Source organism: Schistocerca piceifrons, chromosome 7 (genome assembly GCF_021461385.2).
Source record: "Schistocerca piceifrons isolate TAMUIC-IGC-003096 chromosome 7, iqSchPice1.1, whole genome shotgun sequence".
Taxonomy (NCBI): domain Eukaryota; kingdom Metazoa; phylum Arthropoda; class Insecta; order Orthoptera; family Acrididae; genus Schistocerca; species Schistocerca piceifrons.
In genome coordinates, this window is record NC_060144.1 from 302473109 (window position 1) to 302491879 (window position 18771).

Sequence of the window (18771 nt, forward strand, 5' to 3'; positions counted from 1 at the left end):
TAATACTATACTCAGTCCTGAAATTTTACAAAAAATTACTTGTTATGTTGATGATGTGATTATAGCAGAACCTTCTTGGGAACATCACAACGACACATTAAATCAGTTTTTACAGATCATGAAAGAGCATGGGGTCACAGTAAATATAACAAAATCCAAATTTGGAAGGCGAGAGGTCAAATTTCTAGGACACATAATTTCCGAGAAAGGGGTAATGCCCGACCCAGAAAAACTAACGGCAATCAAAGAATTCTGTACTCCATATAATAAGAAAACTCTCAGAGGATTTCTAGTTCTCACCGGATTCTATAAAAAATTTATTTGGATCGACTCTCTCGCAACATCACGCCTATGTGCATTGACTGGAAAAAACACGCCATGGGTAAGGGATCAACAAGCCAATGAAGAATTTTTAAAAGTGAAAAACGCACTAACAACAGCACCGATTCTAGCACATCCTGATCTAACACAAAATTTTTGTATGGCCACCGATAGCGCGAAAACAGGTTTAGGAGTTGTTTTATTCCAAGAATACGAACAGGCAGGGCTAAGATCATATAGAACAATTGCATTTGCCAGTCGGATACTCACAAAATGCGAGAAAAATTATTCAGTCACAAAGCTGGAAGCATTGACCATTGTATGGGGCTTCCAACGTTTTCGATACTTCCTATTCGGAAGAAAAACAAAAGTATACACTGACCACAAAGCATTAGAATTTCTGTTATCCGCCAAACTAACTCATGGGAGGTTAGCCAGATGGATGTTAATACTACAAGAATTTGACTTCACTATTACACACATACCAGGACCAGGGAATGTATTAGCAGATGCTTTATCACGATGTCCACAGGGTGCATCCAATAACATACGTTTGGAAGCGGCAGAAGACCAGTTTACAATGTACTATATGAAACAAGTACCTTTCGAAAACTACATTACGACAGCATTGAAAAACATAGGCAAAGAACAGGACAAGGATCCCGAAATACTAGGAACCAAACACAAGTGGAGAAGTAAGGATTTTCCAGACATTCGACAGCACTATCTCGTAAAAAACAACGTTTTATTTTTTAGACGAAATGTTGCAACGAATGAATGGTTAATTTATATCCCAGATGAACTAATTAATAAGTACATATGGTATACACATTTAAGTAATGGCCACTTTGGACCAAAGAAATGCTTTTTAAAAATAAAACAAACAAGCCATTTTCCTAATATGGAAAGACGAATTAGAACAGTATTAGTCAAATGCAAAAAAATGTATGAGGGCTAAACACGTCACTTTCCAAACCAAACCACCTATGTTTCCAATAATCCCTAAAAGATTAAAACAAATAGCTGCAACAGATTTAATGGGGCCCCTCCCACGCACAAGAAATGGATATATTTTCATATTTGTCGTTTTGGAACTTACTTCTAAATATGTTACCTTGACACCATTACTATAAGTAAAGCATTTAGACAAGATTTTCTCAGACAAGTAGGTCGAGTGGAACGAATAATTTCGGATAATGGCCCACAATACAAATCAGTGCAATGGCAGAACACGTTAAAACAACACAAAATAAAACCCATCTACATATCTAAGTACAAACCTAGCGTAAACCCAGCAGAACGGTCTATGAAGGACATAGGCACTTTATGCCGATTATATGCAAGCAAAAGACACAACACTTGGGATATATACCTTTAAGATTTTCAAGAAGTAATAAATGAAATTCCACATAGCACTACACTACTACCTCCAGTTACTGTACTTAAAAATATTGAACCCCCAAACATAACCAGAGAAAATGTTAGATTTCCTATTGTACCACCTAAACAGCACGAAGAAGTCATAGCAACAGCACTCTCCAACATCAGAAAGGCAGCCATTAAAAGAAAAGAAAGAGGAGATAGAACAGCAATTAAAAGAACATTCTCAGTAGGCCAGAAAGTATTTGTAAAAACACACCATCTCTCCAGCAAACAGAAACACAAAATACCTAAGTTTTACGCTGCATACAAAGGACCTGTCATAATTAGCCAAATTGCTCATGATAATGCTGTGGTACTAATGAACCCAAAAACAGGCAAAACCTTAGGACTTCACTATGTGAGCCACATCAAAAAGTTTGAAGATTAATTTTATTACTGGCAAATAATCAGCACAATATTTCAAGATTATGTTGCAGAAAAGATCGTCAGGAGAAAGAAGAATCACGAGAGAGGAAGGTGGGAAAAAGAAAGTAGTTTCAATAATAACACCAATAGTACCATAGATTAAGGTGAAGGGATAAAGTGTAGATAGTCTAACAGCATGAAATACAAAAATGCTATACACCACAACACTACACAAAAATAAAAAATAAATTTGAGGTTTCTTGTTGACGTTAAGACTCAAAATATCTTAGAATTGTAACATGGAAAGGACGCCAAAATTTGTAAAGCTTTTTAAGAAGGCATAAAATAATGTAGGTACAAGACATATGTCAGATGATTATAAGTAAAACTTTTTGTAAGAACCATTGTAAAAACTCCAGCAAAGACCAGATGCAACGACCCACAAGTTGCAACGCGAGAAGTATGAAGAAAGAAAAGGACGTAATTAGCAAGACACGATTCCTACAAGGCAGAAGCATCGAGAGAAGGGAAAGGACAGCGAGACCAACAGAAGGCCCTTGTAACTGAAGTGGGCAATAAATTTGACCGCTAGGCGGAACCCTGCTGGAATGAACACGGAGCCGCACAGTGACGGGCCCCTGCAGAGACAGGACACCGAACGCCGAACGCCGGAAAGGTCTCGGAGCGCCCCCTCTCAGCGGAGTGAGCAAAAAACGGCCCGACGAGAAGACTGCTTGGGCAAGCCACCACTGGCAAAAAACATGTGTAAAAGTCACACTACTGCTATTAAACCACACGCTGATGCACGAAACTGAAGAAAACGTCCACAAAGTAAAAATGACACGCCCAAACAATTTATCAAACTGTTACTAGGAGGAGAACTTCAAAGCGACTAGTTATCAATAAATATTTCCATATCCTGCCCAGAGAAGAACCAAGAATCAAGTAAGAAGCAGAGAAAAAGCAGGAAGAACAGAAGTTGAAGATTCGCAAGATTGAGACCAAGAAAGAAGATGAGTGAAGAATAGACGACATACCTTCCCAAATCCCTATCCTATTGTAAACTAGTCGTCTGCGAAGTATTACAACGAAAAACGACTGCTTTCAGCGACACATCACGATGACTTTCACGCATACAAAGCCAGTAAACCACGGGATTCTGCACTCACAGCTCCATTCCATTATGGGACCTCCACAACAGCAACACACACTTGCAAAACCAACAAGGAACGACGAACGAAGCTGTACATCAAATACTTGCCCACATCCATCTCGCTCAAGTCCATCACCTTCATGCAAAAACATTCGCCAACCTCATGCTTAAACATTCATAGGATTGTGTGAATGTGTGAAATCAAATTATGTGATGTAGGAATTGTGCAAAAGAAATGTGTGAAAAACTAAATAAGTTAAGCACACCAGACAGCTACAAAATAACAGTCATCGACTATGGACTTAAATAAAAAATAGACTATCGATAAAAATAAGTCATTTGTTCTGAAATGGACAGTATATAAAGAACAAAAGTAAGGCATAATAAACACTAAAACTATATGCCACTTATTTTCTCCTCATAAAAATAAAAGAATAACTAAATTTTACTTATTTTCTCCTTTACTTGTACATGGTATTTAGAAAATGTGTTAGGAATAGATTTTACTTAATTACTACATTTATAAAAACAATATTTCCAAGAAAATCGATGTGAAAGACTCCTCACTTTCGATAACAAACTTCTTAAAAAACAAACTTCACACGTAAATAAAGAAACAAAATAATTAAAAATTAATAATAGCATAAAAATATTCTTCTCTTGTCATTTTTAATTATAATGTGGAAGAATATAAAAACATAAATTAGTAATACAAACTAGCATAGAACAGAATATCGTAGCTGAACAGTAGGCAACAGAATTTACACAACTGAATAATTTTTGACTGACTTAGACAACGATTCAATCATTGCCTACATTCAGTGCAAAAATTAAGTTCGAAGGGTGGTGATATGTAAGGTGTCAGGCAAATCCAACACCTTCCATGAAAACCCTGACATGATAAGCAAATCCAGTAGTATGTCACATAGCTCCGAATAAATCGTGACATTAAATTAACCAAAGTAATACAAGTAATGAGTGAGCAAATGGAATACCACAGACCAACACAAGAATTCCTAAATGCATGTCATACCTTCCCACCGTGGGACAGACGCAGTTCCGAGGGGAGAAGCGAGAACAGAAGCCGAGAGCAGAACTGTGTTAAGCTGGAAGGCCCTACGATAAGGGACAGACGGACACCCACGTCGCCAGCTAACCGCTAGGACGACACCACCCACAAGTTTTTAGCGTGAGACTTTTTCACCTCTCTGTCACGTTAGGACCACCCCCCCAGCCCATGTTAAAAGCTAGAGCCCTCCAGAAGAACAGTATAGATCTTACGCACAAAAAGGGCTACACCACCCGCAAGTTTTAGCGTGAGACTTTTTCGCGTCTCTGTTACGTTGGGACCACCCCCCCCAGCCCATGTTAAAAGATAGAGCCCTCCAGAAGAACAGTATAGATCTTACGATAACGCTAAAAGGACCACAACAGCTGCAAGTTTTAGCGTGAGACTTTCTCGCGTCTCTGTTATGTTGAAAACTTTAAAAAAACATTGCCCCACCACGAAAAGTATAACGTTTCTCATTGGATAGACAGAATTTTTGTAGGCGGAGCTTAAGGTTAACATTGAGACCCTGATTGGTCAGATGAAAACACAGCCAGATAGTTTTTTAAACCAACTTCGGTAAATTGTAGTAAGGAGAAGTGAGGAGAGAGAGTTACTTCCGAGATGGCGAGGTGAGCGTAGCTGTGCTGACCGCCGCCCCCTGACGAACACCGACAAGGTAATGAACGCACTAGATGCCGCATAACAGCGCATAAAGCTTCACTCAGAACTCCAGAAGTCTCATCTGTTACATCCCCGTTTTGCGTAATACAAGTGTCGATCGTCAATTAAAGCTCATGGTGTTCACATTTGCCACTTGAAGTAAAAATCTGAAACGCGATGATTTTTCTGTTATATAGTTATTGAGAAGCCACATCAGCCACTGTAATTTACGACAAGTTAGATAAATAATTAAAGAAATTGAGGGTAACTGTAGACCATTTGGATAGTTTGCTCTTTTGTGAAACTTAATTTAAACCTAGATTATGGATGTGATATGGCATAGGTCATCCTTCGATCCATTGTAAAACTTGGGAACCTACTCAGGGAATATTCGTTCACATTTTTGTTGAACGCAGTTGGTTTTTACCATCCTGTATTAAAACATTTCCTTTTATCAATAGTGCAATTTATAAACCATGTTTTGTGAGTAGAATAAAATTTCCAATGGTAAACTTAACTGCTTTTTCGACGTTATTTTACCAGCTAACTAAAAATAGGAAAGCCTTGAACCCCTTCCACTAAAGTTAGTTAGTATTAAGATTCCTTTACAGGGAGTGCAGTGGAGCTGACACTGAAATCATTAAGTATTTGGTTATATTATCGCTAGTCTCACTGAACTCTTCTGAATTCTACATGTCATGTGTGGTCTGACGTCTCCTTACCAGCAACAGGTCCCAGGTTCAAAGTAGTCAATTCCCTAAAAAACACGCTCAGAGCGTCGTTGCGCGAAAGTGGTAGGGAGACACGATATAGAACAAACAGACACCACGCAGCATGTTTAGAGGGAGACCGTCCACGGCTGTCACGGCAGCGAGCTGACGTTGTCATTCACGAGGACAGACGCGTTACGACTCGCCAGTTGGCGCTGCATTTGTCAAATGAAAAGTGAGGATGCAGATGTCCGCTCTCTTGGATATTAGTACCGGCAGGGTGTACACTCATTTGCTTCGCGCTAGGGGAAGGTCATAAAACGGGATGGAGATTACGTGGAAAAATATGGTGTGTAGGTAAAACACCATTCTTTCTTGTGTGTAATTCTCATTATGTTCAATAAATAATTGGTGAAGAAAAATAATGCGATGCATTACTTTCTGCCAACGCTTGTATATTTGTCGCACCACTGTACAAGCGCCACAACAGCCTGATCTTCGGTCCCGTTTTCTTGAGCTTTCCTTTGAGGTCTATGGCATCTCAGACGATAACATGCAATTCACCCTCACTGTTGAAGCTTTGGACTTGCAAACATTGTTGTTGTTATCGGATGTAGTGCACAACATGCTTCCTAAGGGTAAATGTAAATGCATGAAGACGAGTGTACTTCACCGAATGTACAAACCGACAGACGCCCGCATTCAACTAGTGCTGCAAGGTGAAACTCTTTTTGGCATCACCTGCGATCACTGGTTTCCACGACCGAGGTTTCTGATGACAGATTTGGACGGGCGCAGTTACCTATAGCGGTGAAAAGCGCCACGATTTCCGGTGCCGCTTCACGTTTTGACTCGAAGTTGCTGATTGTGGATCAACTTTATAATGCGGTGTCGTTCAATGACGTAGGTGGGCCCCCACAAGCTGGATAATAGGGCGTCGTGGGTATGATTGCGGACACCACGGTCGAGGAGTAACAGCTCTCACCACAAAAGAAGTGATTGCGCTATATCGCAACGTCAACGCTCTGCTGCTACTCCGAGGAGCTCCCGTTACCACGTCAACCAGCATGCAAAACTGCGATAGTGTCATTCCTGCTTTGGACAGTTCGCGCGCAAATGCATGCAGCCATGTGATTATCGAAATGGGAGCAGCAATCAGAATTAAGCATGACCGATTGCTCTGCCGTTCAGTGCCTAGCCACTATTGCGAACAAGTCTGCCTCCAGTAAAAGAAAGTCTGCTGCCAGTACTCCGCTATGTGAGAGTAGAGTGATACCCTGAGTTGGCAATATATGTCTTAAACACAGCTGATGTGCACTCTATTTTTCTCAGCGTTCCAATGCCACTGTATATCAAGGATAAGTGGAACGAGCTGGTTTATTTGACTGACACAGGTTCAGACGTCAGTGTTCTCCCTGTAACATAAAGAAGTCGTCCATCTGTCGGATAATGGTTTAGAGCAGTGAACAGTTCCAGTATTTCTACAATCATCCACTGTCAGTTTAGTATTCTCAGAGAATTGTTGGTGGATTTTTCTGATCTCGAACGTCACTGAGCCATTACTCGGTACGGATTTTTTCCACTGTTATGAACTAACTGTGTCCATATGAGACACACACACACACACACACACACACACACACACACACACACACACACACAGCATATCGATAAAGCGGCGATTAGCTGCGTTTATGAGCCTTTAACTAATCTCTCTGATATATTTTGTTTAAATAAATGAATGACTGTTACACGCCTCCCTCTCTCCCGCGAAGGAGACACACTTGTGATTTACCTCTAGTTACTACTAGAGGCATTTTTCCGTTACAGGTGCGGTAACCATTTGCTACTGTGCAACTTTTACGTAAATATCGTAAAATACATTTAAGTTAATTCAGTCAGTTGTTGTAATAATTTGATTAACATTCATCACCACTACATTAAATAATTATCCATGTTTCTCATTACTGTTTTAGATTTCTATGGGCTGTTGTCATATGCCAACAACTAAGAGATGCATCTGGCCAGCAGAAATTGTTAATGCTGTTAGTGAGAACTGCACGGCCAAAATATCTTAGAACCTCACTGCTCGAACTATAGTTTGGGGATTTTAAAGTCCGATGCCTTTGAATTATTTTGTCATTGGTTCAATTTCAAATAACACTGTCACGGCATCCCTTTGTTATACAGGCAATGGCACAACTTCTAATTTTTTCGCAATAAGATTACAGGTGTTCCAGCCAGTCTCACGCACTTACACCATTGCGTAAATAAGATGTTTCTTTATATCTGGTTGGAGCTAAATTTAATTACATTCACTAATTCCGAAATCGAATACCCAACCACTAAACCTTTCACGGGATCAACTTTTTTCATGTCATCCCTTCTTTGTAAAAGAAGAGATAAAAAATGACGAAATACGCAAGGGAGGAAGAAACAGTTATAATATAAGAATGGAGTTGAACATGGGCATACGATAATGCTATGAGACGCTTTTGGGTCGGCGGCAATCGACCCCCACAGGAGACGACTCCAGCATTTTCAGCAGAACACTTGCCAGTAAAACAGTTCCAAGTAAAACATAACACTGTACACCATATTCTACCTATTCCGGGGCCGCCAGTTGCTTATATGGCCTGTTGGGTTGCCTGCTAGTAATTATGCTGTTGCAAAGGAAGAGCTTGAGGAATTGCTAACTTTGGTGATCATTAGACGTTCTGACAGTTCTTTCGCGTCTCCCCCGCACTTAGTTCGGAAGATAGACGGTTCATGGCGTTCGTGTGGTGACTGTTGTAACCTGAATGCGCATACCACTCCGGATCGCTAACCTATTCCTCACTTGAATGGTTTCACGACCACTCGGGCAGGCTCACAAATATTTAGTATTGTTGACTTTCAGAAGGCCTACCATCAAATTCCGGTAACAGCAGAGGATGTACGAAAGGCAGTAGTAATCATACCATTTGCCTTCTTTGAATATGTTCTGATGCCATTCGGCCTAAAGAATGCCACACAAACATGGCGATATTTTGTCGACGAGGTTCTCCATGGTTGGATTTCTGATTTGTGTACCTTGACGACATGTTAATTTTTTCTGCATCTGCTGTTGAGCACGAAATTCATTTAAGTATTATCTTTGAGAGGCTTTCTGATTATGGACTGAAGATAAACAGTGGCAAGTGCATGCTTCGCAAACAAGCAGTGGACGTTTTGGGACATTGGGTGACTAACGGAGGCATTAAGTCCTTACGGTCTAAGATGCACTTGTTTCAATCGATTCCCCTACCCAAAACATATCTGCAATTACGCCGTTTCTTAGGCTCGGCCAGTTTCTGCATGCAGCACATACCACGAGCAGCGGCGGTCCAGGCACCGCTCAAGCAGCGCTTTCTGGCAACACTTCGTGAGGAAAATGCCCCGCCATGTGGACACAAGAAATGTTGTCGCCTTCCACAGAGTCAAATTCTCCTTGTGAGAGACAGTACTTCTTGCTCACCTTCTTCCTTCAAAGGCATTGGCTGCGGTCGTAGACACTAGCCGTGTGGCTATAGGGACATGGCAGCCCCTCGATTTTTTTTTCCCGCATGTTGTCTGACGCACAGACTAAATAGAGTGCCCACAGCCGAGAACTGTTAGCAGTCTACAAAGAAATTTGACATTTCCGACAACAAGATGAGATATGCCACATCACTGTCTTGATAGACCATAAACCTGTTTCTTTGGCGTTTACGAACCCTCGAAGTTCCTCCTCGACAGTTTCACCAGTTAGAATTCACTGCCGATTTCTGTCACCTGTGGGAGATGAGGACTTGGAAGAGTTCGTTCCGAAGCAAACGACGGGAATGCAGCTAAAACAAGTACCTATTGGTAACTTCATCACCTGGTGTGACGTTGTGCAGAGCTGGCCTTGACCTTTCGTCCTTTTCCATTGTACAAAAGAAGGGTTTTGAAGTGGTTCACGGCCGCGCACGCTCTGGAGCTAACACGGTTATTCGTTTGGTAACAGGCATTTATGTTTGACTGGGGCTACGACGTGACTGTCGTTTGTGGGTTAAGATGCACTTACCACGACAGTTGGCCAAGTCGGAAACTACGTCCACAAACCTTTAGGCACGTTTTGAGAACCAACAGACCGTTTTTCTCATGTCCACATAGACCTCGTAGGTCCACCATGCCAGTGCAAGGACACTGATAGGTCTACTCGCTGGGTGGAAGCCACGCCTATTATGGTCATTTCTGCAGAGACAGTTTCACGAGGGTTTTTGAAAACGTGGATTTTGAGGGCTGGGTGACCGACAGACGTGACAATAGAACAAGGGTGACAGTTTGAGTCTTCTTTGTTCAACGAACTAGCTGCTTTATACGGGTTCAGTCATCACCATTCCACCAGCTACAAACCGAAAAGCAAAGGTATCATGGAATGAACACTCAAGTTGGCGTTAATGTTTCAGAAGTCTTCCTAGTTGCCGACATTGCCACTGGTATTACACAGGCTGTGGACTACGTTCAAAATCGATCTCATCTCTTCAGCAGCAGAAATGATGTACTGCGAAACGCTGAGACTTCCGTCGGATTTTTTTTCTATACAACAAGGAAATCAAACTGAAGATCCTTGCTCAGTGATCCTACCAATGAGGAGCTGCATTGCAAATTTCCGACCTTCAGTGGCGTCTTGCCATACGAAACCATCCATTTTTGTGCATAAAGATCTCGCTCAATGTACCTATGTTATGCTCCGCACAGATATCGTTAGAGTACCCTTGCAACCGCCTTACATCGGCCCCTTTCCAATTTTGGAAAGAGACGCGCACACAATGACTCTCTCAAGCCAAACAGGGTTTCCACTGAACGGGTAAAACCAGCATACCTGCTTCCGTCAGATGACACTGCGCAACGGCGGCCTTTCCATCGGCCGACGCCTGCTTCTAGATCTTTCCCTGCTGACCAGGCCCCCACGCTGCCGGCTCCAGCTCTCGCCCTGTCGTCATCAGCAGTTAAGAGTCCGCCACTGCATACTCTCACACGTCGACAAGCACTTCTCCTTTCAACGAGCACTCGTACTCATCGACACCGGCGCTGTTTCGCACTAAAGTGGGCAGGATAATTCGGCACAAGTATCCTTTCATTCCAGGAGCTCCGCTCTACGGGAGGGGACTGTGTGGTGACGCAAGCAGTGGAACAAATAACTGAAAGTGTGGACTATCTTTGTGTCCACATGATGGACGAGCTTACAGCATCTTTGTTTACGTGTTCTCCTTGTTTTTGTAAGATCTCTCTTTTTTCACTCGACAATATTTTGTTCCTAAATTTTCGCCGTTGATTAAAGTAATGAAGTTCTGATATTTACAATGTGGCATTCAGTCGTGGATTACAGTTCCCACACTACAAAGAATTTCGCTTTATTCGTTGTTACTCCTAAGATAACACGAAAGCTCGCCGTTTCGACAAATTTCGTACATTGTCAAACTGTTGTTGAGATCATTTGAATCTGTCGTTTCTCAATTACTCAAAACTTATAATCGCAATGGCTGTCGAAGTCATATCACTGTCTGTAGTTACTGAAGTCATAAGTATAAGAAAATACGGTTAGCACAGTTTCCCGCTGAAACTACTTGGTGCAAAGTTTTGTAAGTTCGAATGAGACATACACAGCGCGGAGAAATTTGGATACTGGTTGACACTGAGATGTGCGCATGAAATGTCTCTACTGATGTCTTTGTTTACTTTTGTGCTGTCGGCTACCGTCACAGATGTGTTATTTTAAATAACACACGTTTTTAGTGAAATCAAATGTGCAGCAAAGCAGACTAATAAACTCGTTCGTTGTTACAAGCTGAAGTCTCCCTACATTGGTTTTATTTTCTATGTGGGTTTATAGCTTATGATTAGTTCGTGGTTTTTGACACATACCACAAGTATTGCCATTAGGAGCTACGTGAATGGCAGCGGTGCATTAAGCAGTCGTAGTTCCCCTTGCATTGAAAATCTAATTCAGCTTCTCTATGACGATCGAATTTGTTTGTGAGATTTCTGTAATATACGTTATGAGATCAAACGTATTCGGCCATCCCCAAAAACAAACGTTTTTCATATTAGGTACATTGTGCTGCTACCTACTACCAGGTACTCCATATCAGCGACCTTAGTAGTCATCAGACATCATGAGAGAGCAGAATGGGGCGCTCCGCGGAACTCACGAACTTCGAACGTGGTCAGGGGATTGGGTGTCACTTGCGTCATACGTCTGTACGCGAAATTTCCACACTCCTAAACACCCCTAGGTCTAGTGTTTCCGATGTGATTGTGAAGTGGAAACGTGAAGCGGCACGTACAGCACAAAAGCTTTCAGGCCGACCTCATCTGTTGACTGACAGAGACCGCCGACATTTGAAGAGGTCGTAATGTGTAATAGGCAAACATCTATCCAGACCATCACACAGGAATTTTAAACTGCATCAGGATCCACTGCAAGAACTATGACAGTTAGGCGAGAGGTGAGAAAACTTGGATTTCATGGTCGAGCGGCTGCTCATAAGCCACACATCACGCCGGTAAATATCAAACGACGCCTCGCTTGGTGTAAGAAGCGTGAACATTGGACGACTGAACAGCGGAAAAATGTTGTGTGGAATGACGAATCACGGTATACAATGTGGCGATCCGATGGCAGGGTGTGGGTATGGCGAATGCCTGGTGGACGTCGTCTGCCAGCGTGTGTAGTGCCAACAGTAAAATTCGAAGGCGGCGGTGTTACGGTGTGGTCGTGTTTTTCATGGAGGGGGGGGGGGGGGGGGGGGGTAGGGGCTTGCACGCCTTATTGTGTTGTGTGGCGCTATCACAGCACAAGCCTGCATTGATGTTTTAATTACCTTCTTGCTTCCCACTGTTGAAGAGAAATTCAGGGATGGCGATTGCATCTTTCAACACAATCGAGCACCCGTTCATAATGCACAACCTGTGGCGGAGTGGTTACACTACGATAATATCCCTGTAATGGACTGGCTTGCACAGAGTCCTGACCTGAATCCTAAGGAACACCTTTGAGATGTTTCGGAACGCCAAATTCGTGCCAGGGCTCACCGACCGACATCGATACCTCTCCTCAGTGCAGCACTCCATGAAGAATGGGCTGCCATTCCCCAAGAAACCTTCCAGCACCTGATTGAACGTATGCCTGCGAGAATGGAAGCTGTCATGAAGGCTAAGGGTGGCCCAACACCATACTGAATTCCAGCATTACCGATGATGGGAGCTACAAACTTGTAAGTCATTTTCAGCGAGGTGTCCGGACACTTTTCATCACATAGTGTATGTCTTGTAATATGTTCATTCACTGTTTTCCTGCGCTGGCGACGTCGTGAGGTACGAGGGGCTTTCAATAAGTAAAGCAACACACGTTTCTCTCGGCCAGTTTCAGCTGAAAAAGACGCTAAATTTGCTGTGGGACATTAGCCCATACAGTAGGTGCGTCCCTCGCAAACAGCTTTCATTGCGTTTCTTTCGGTGGAAAACCAGAGCATCACAGATAAAGAGCTTGCCAAATGTCTGTGGAGCCCTGATAATGAACAAAAGCACGGACGTGCAAACCTGTCCACTCTCCCGTGTGCTGGCCGGCCGCTCAGTGCTGTGACTCCTGTAGTGTTGGGATGTGCGACCGCGTGACCGCTACAGTCGCAGGTTCGAATCCTGCCTCGTGCATGGATGTGTGTGATGTCCTTAGGTTAGTTAGGTTCAAGTAGTTCTAAGTTCTAGGGCACTGATGACCACAGATGTTAAGTCCCATAGTGCTCAGAGCTATTTGAACCATTTTTTGGGATGTGCGAAAGCGCTCATTCGAGGAGATCGACGGATCGCAATCCAACACCACGCTGCTCAAGTTGACGTCTCTGTTGGTAGTGCTGACACGTTCTTCCATCAGGTGGGGTACTCAAAGGCGTGTGTACACTGGGTTACTCGCTGCCTAACTAAAGGCCGTAAAGAACAACGAAGAACCATCTGCGCGGAATTGCTGATCTTGACAACTTTTTGTCGAACATCGTCACAGGCTATGATATATGGGTTCATCAATTCTAACTGAAAACAAACACAATCTATGGAGTGGCGCGGCGTTGCCTCTCCTCCAAATAGAAAGTTCAAAGCTGCACTCTCAGACGGTAAAGTCATAGCTAAGATATTTTGGGACTCTGAAGTGGTGATTCTATTATACGTTCTCCCTCATGGTGCAACGATCAGCTCGGAAATGTCTTGTGCTACTCTTAGGAAATTGATGAAACTAATTGAGTGTGTTCGTCGCCATAGAAATTGAAAAGAACTTGTAACCTCCCAGCAGTTAATATACACTCCTGGAAATGGAAAAAAGAACACATTGACACCGGTGTGTCAGACCCACCATACTTGCTCCGGACACTGCGAGAGAGCTGTACAAGCAATGATCACACGCACGGCACAGCGGACACACCAGGAACCGCGGTGTTGGCCGTCGAATGGCGCTAGCTGCGCAGCATTTGTGCACCGCCGCCGTCAGTGTCAGCCAGTTTGCCGTGGCATACGGAGCTCCATCGCAGTCTTTAACACTGGTAGCATGCCGCGACAGCGTGGACGTGAACCGTATGTGCAGTTGACGGACTTTGAGCGAGGGCGTATAGTGGGCATGCGGGAGGCCGGGTGGACGTACCGCCGAATTGCTCAACACGTGGGGCGTGAGGTCTCCACAGTACATCGATGTTGTCGCCAGTGGTCGGCGGAAGGTGCACGTGCCCGTCGACCTGGGACCGGACCGCAGCGACGCACGGATGCACGCCAAGACCGTAGGATCCTACGCAGTGCCGTAGGGGACCGCACCGCCACTTCCCAGCAAATTAGGGACACTGTTGCTCCTGGGGTATCGGCGAGGACCATTCGCAACCGTCTCCATGAAGCTGGGCTACGGTCCCGCACACCGTTAGGCCGTCTTCCGCTCATGCCCCAACATCGTGCAGCCCGCCTCCAGTGGTGTCGCGACAGGCGTGAATGGAGGGACGAATGGAGACGTGTCGTCTTCAGTGATGATAGTCGCTTCTGCCTTGGTGCCAATGATGGTCGTATGCGTGTTTGGCGCCGTGCAGGTGAGCGCCACAATCAGGACTGCATACGACCGAGGCACACAGGGCCAACACCCGGCATCATGGTGTGGGGAGCGATCTCCTACACTGGCCGTACACCACTGGTGATCGTCGAGGGGACACTGAATAGTGCACGGTACATCCAAACCGTCATCGAACCCATCGTTCTACCATTCCTAGACCGGCAAGGGAACTTGCTGTTCCAACAGGACAATGCACGTCCGCATGTATCCCGTGCCACCCAACGTGCTCTAGAAGGTGTAAGTCAAATACCTTGGCCAGCAAGATCTCCGGATCTGTCCCCCATTGAGCATGTTTGGGACTGGATGAAGCGTCGTCTCACGCGGTCTGCACGTCCAGCACGAACGCTGGTCCAACTGAGGCACCAGGTGGAAATGGCATGGCAAGCCGTTCCACAGGACTACATCCAGCATCTCTACGATTGTCTCCATGGGAAAATTGCAGCCTGCATTGCTGCGAAAGGTGGATATACACTGTACTAGTGCCGACATTGTGCATGCTCTGTTGCCTGTGTCTATGTGCCTGTGGTTCTGTCAGTGTGATCATGTGATGTATCTGACCCCAGGAATGTGTCAATAAAGTTTCCCCTTCCTGGGACAATGAATTCACGGTGTTCTTATTTCAATTTCCATGAGTGTATATATATTGACATTTAATGTAACCTCCCAACAGTAAATAAAATAATTGTAATTATATCACTCACATTCAGCGTAACATGGCAACAGTTTATTATTCAGTAACTCCGCAATAATAACGTGACTAAGCTCTCAATAAAATTGCGGCTCACTTATAACATTTCAGTAATTAACTGACTGTGAATCTAAACTGGAAAAATTTGGACGTCAGCAGTGCTGCGTCATGGCCCTGAAAGATCTTCCGGATAAATTGAAAATTCTTACCTCAATGAAGTCGCCAGATAACGCGTATATATCAGCTCCTACAATAATTTTTTCTGGCACAGCCCAGTGCAGTGCTGGCCGATAGATTTGTCACGTATAAAAGAAACAACTGATTTTTCTTTACAATAATCGGAATGACCATGGATTGGAGAAATTAGTAAATTCTTTAAATTGAGATGAACGATAGTCAAAATTTAATTTTTATAAGAAAGATTGATATTAAGAGATTTTTTAAAATATATTTACATGGGGCTTGATATAACAGTAGTACATATGCGCGAGGCTGCTTTTACCTTATACTACAACGTTCAGGCACCGCCATCGCTCCCCATGACCGGCCCAGCCAACTCGATACACACGACTCCTAGCTTCTACTTACTCCTACTGCCACACAGTTCCTACTGCAGCCAACACTGCTCTTTGGTCTGAGATTCTCTTATAGCTTACATATCGCAGGCAGCGCGTGAGCAATCCATCGAAATTACGTCTGCTTGAGTGCGCTAGCAAAAAATTCCTTAGTCATGGATTTCTTACGAACTTCTCATTCTTCGTGACTGCGCCGGGTCTCACACATTTGTGCGTATCCAAGAGGAGCTCACAAAACTTCACTGGACTGTTCTTCCTCATCTCGGATCTCGCACCTGCCGACTTCTATCAGTTTGGCCCAATGAAGGATGATGGGGAGATTATCGGTGCAGTAAAAAGATGGCGCTGAAGTCGACCAGTGGAGTTGGCCATCCACATCTGCATCTACATAATTACTCTGCAATTCACATTTAAGTGCTTGGCAGAGGGTTCATCGAACCACAATCATACTATCTCTCTACCATTCCACTCCCGAACAGCGCGCGGGAAAAACGAACACCTAAACCTTTCTGTTCGAGCTCTGATTTCTCTTATTTTATTTTGATGATCATTCCTACCTATGTAGGTTGGGCTCAACAAAATATTTTCGCATTCGGAAGAGAAAGTTGGTGACTGAAATTTCGTAAATAGATCTCGCCGCGACGAAAAACGTCTTCGCTTTAATGACTTCCATCCCAACTCGCGTATCATATCTGCCACACTCTCTCCCCTATTACGTGATAATACTAAACGAGCTTCCCTTTTTGCACCCTTTCGATGTCCTCCGTCAATCCCACCTGGTAAGGATCCCACACCGCGAAGCAATATTCTAACAGAGGACGAACGAATGTAGTGTAAGCTGTCTCTTTAGTGGACTTGTTGCATCTTCTAAGTGTCCTGCCAATGAAACGCAACCTTTGGCTCGCCTTCCCCACAATATTATCTATGTGGTCTTTCCAACTGAAGTTGTTCGTGATTTTAACACCGAGGTACTTAGTTGAATTGACAGCCTTGACAATTGTACTATTTATCGAGTAATCGAATTCCAACGGATTTCTTTTGGAACTCATGTGGATCACCTCACACTTTTTGTTATTTAGCGTCAACCGCCACCTGCCACACCACACAGCAATCTTTTCTAAATCGCTTTTCAACTGCTACTGGTCTTCGGATGACCTTACTAGACGGTAAATTACAGCATCATCTGAGAACAACCTAAGAGAACTGCTCAGATTGTCACCCAGGTCATATATATAGACCAGGAACAGCAGAGGTCCCAGGACGCTTCCGTGGGGAACACCTGATATCACTTCAGTTTTAATCGATGATTTGCCGTCTATTACTGCGAACTGCGACCTTCCTGACAGGAAATCACGAATCCAGTCGCACGACTGAGACGATACCCCATAGGCCCGCTAGCTGCGTCGCACTAATAGGGCCAAATTATAGTTACTTTCTTTGGGACAAGTCATTCTTGGACTAAAAATAGTTGCGCTGCGAATCAAATAATGCCTGACTTTTATATTAGAAACAATTTTAATTTTGGAGATCATATCTTAAACGAGGATCTTTTATACGCAAACAACCTTGAGTAGGGAGAAAATATTTCGCATCCACAGCGTTACCAGGTTTTATGGATGCCTTTTTTTCTGCTTAATCTATAGATTTGATGTTCGAGAAAATATACGAATTACTTTATTTTATGTAATCTGCAGTGCCATTACTTCTTGTTTAGAAGTGACTTCTCTCAAAGAGATTCCATAAAAACTGACGCTGTCAGCGCGAAGCTGTGTTTTAAAATAAATTACGCTCATTTCGTTGCTAGTTCCTGGAGTGGGTCAAAATCCATAACCTCGTGTGATTTTGCTTTTGGACGCCGAGAAGTAACGGCGTTTTAGGAACTATGGCGGATAGCTAAGGACCGGTGTCATCCAGCAAGCAGGGCAAGTCTAAAGGGGGCTGTTACCCGGGTGACGGCGCCGTGGCAAATATCGCCGGCGGGGAAAGAGACGTTACTGAGAAGCCGTTAGTGTTTTTTCCGCTTGGCATCGGGGTCTGCGGTGGCTGGCCATGTCGAACAAGCAAGAGGGTAAGGACCTTGCTTGTCATGTAAATTGTGGTCGGAATCCGCTACTGGGTTCTGTGCGGTTAACTGTATTTTCTTGGGCGGCCGTCGCTACTCCTACTGAGTCTGGCTTTCAATGTGTTGATTTTAATTGGTTTAATACGTAATGTTTTAACGTGTATGCGGTGTGATCATTAATATTTACTAGGGCCTGGAGTGCTGGGACATTCCGTTGTAGATCCCTACTGTCAAGGATTATCCGCCATTGAAAGCAGTTAGCTGGCCCTTGTTTAAGTACCGCCTGGTTGTTGTATTTGTATCACACCACGCAGTTCAGATAGGCAGTCGCTATATATATATATATATATATATATATATATATATATATATATATATATATATATATATATATATATATATAAGAGTGCGTCTGAGAGACACGTGTATAATTTTGAAATCTGTAGTTTCCTAAATTCTTACCAGTTATTAAGAGGCCAGTTGTTATGGTGCGTTTAATAGCCTGAAACGGATTCTATTGATGGTGGTACTAGAATTCCTTCAACGAGAGTAGATCGATATTGTAATTAATTTCATGTATTAATTTTACTGATGATGTGCTGTAATGAGTTATTGTGTTTCTTGTTATTTAAGACAGAT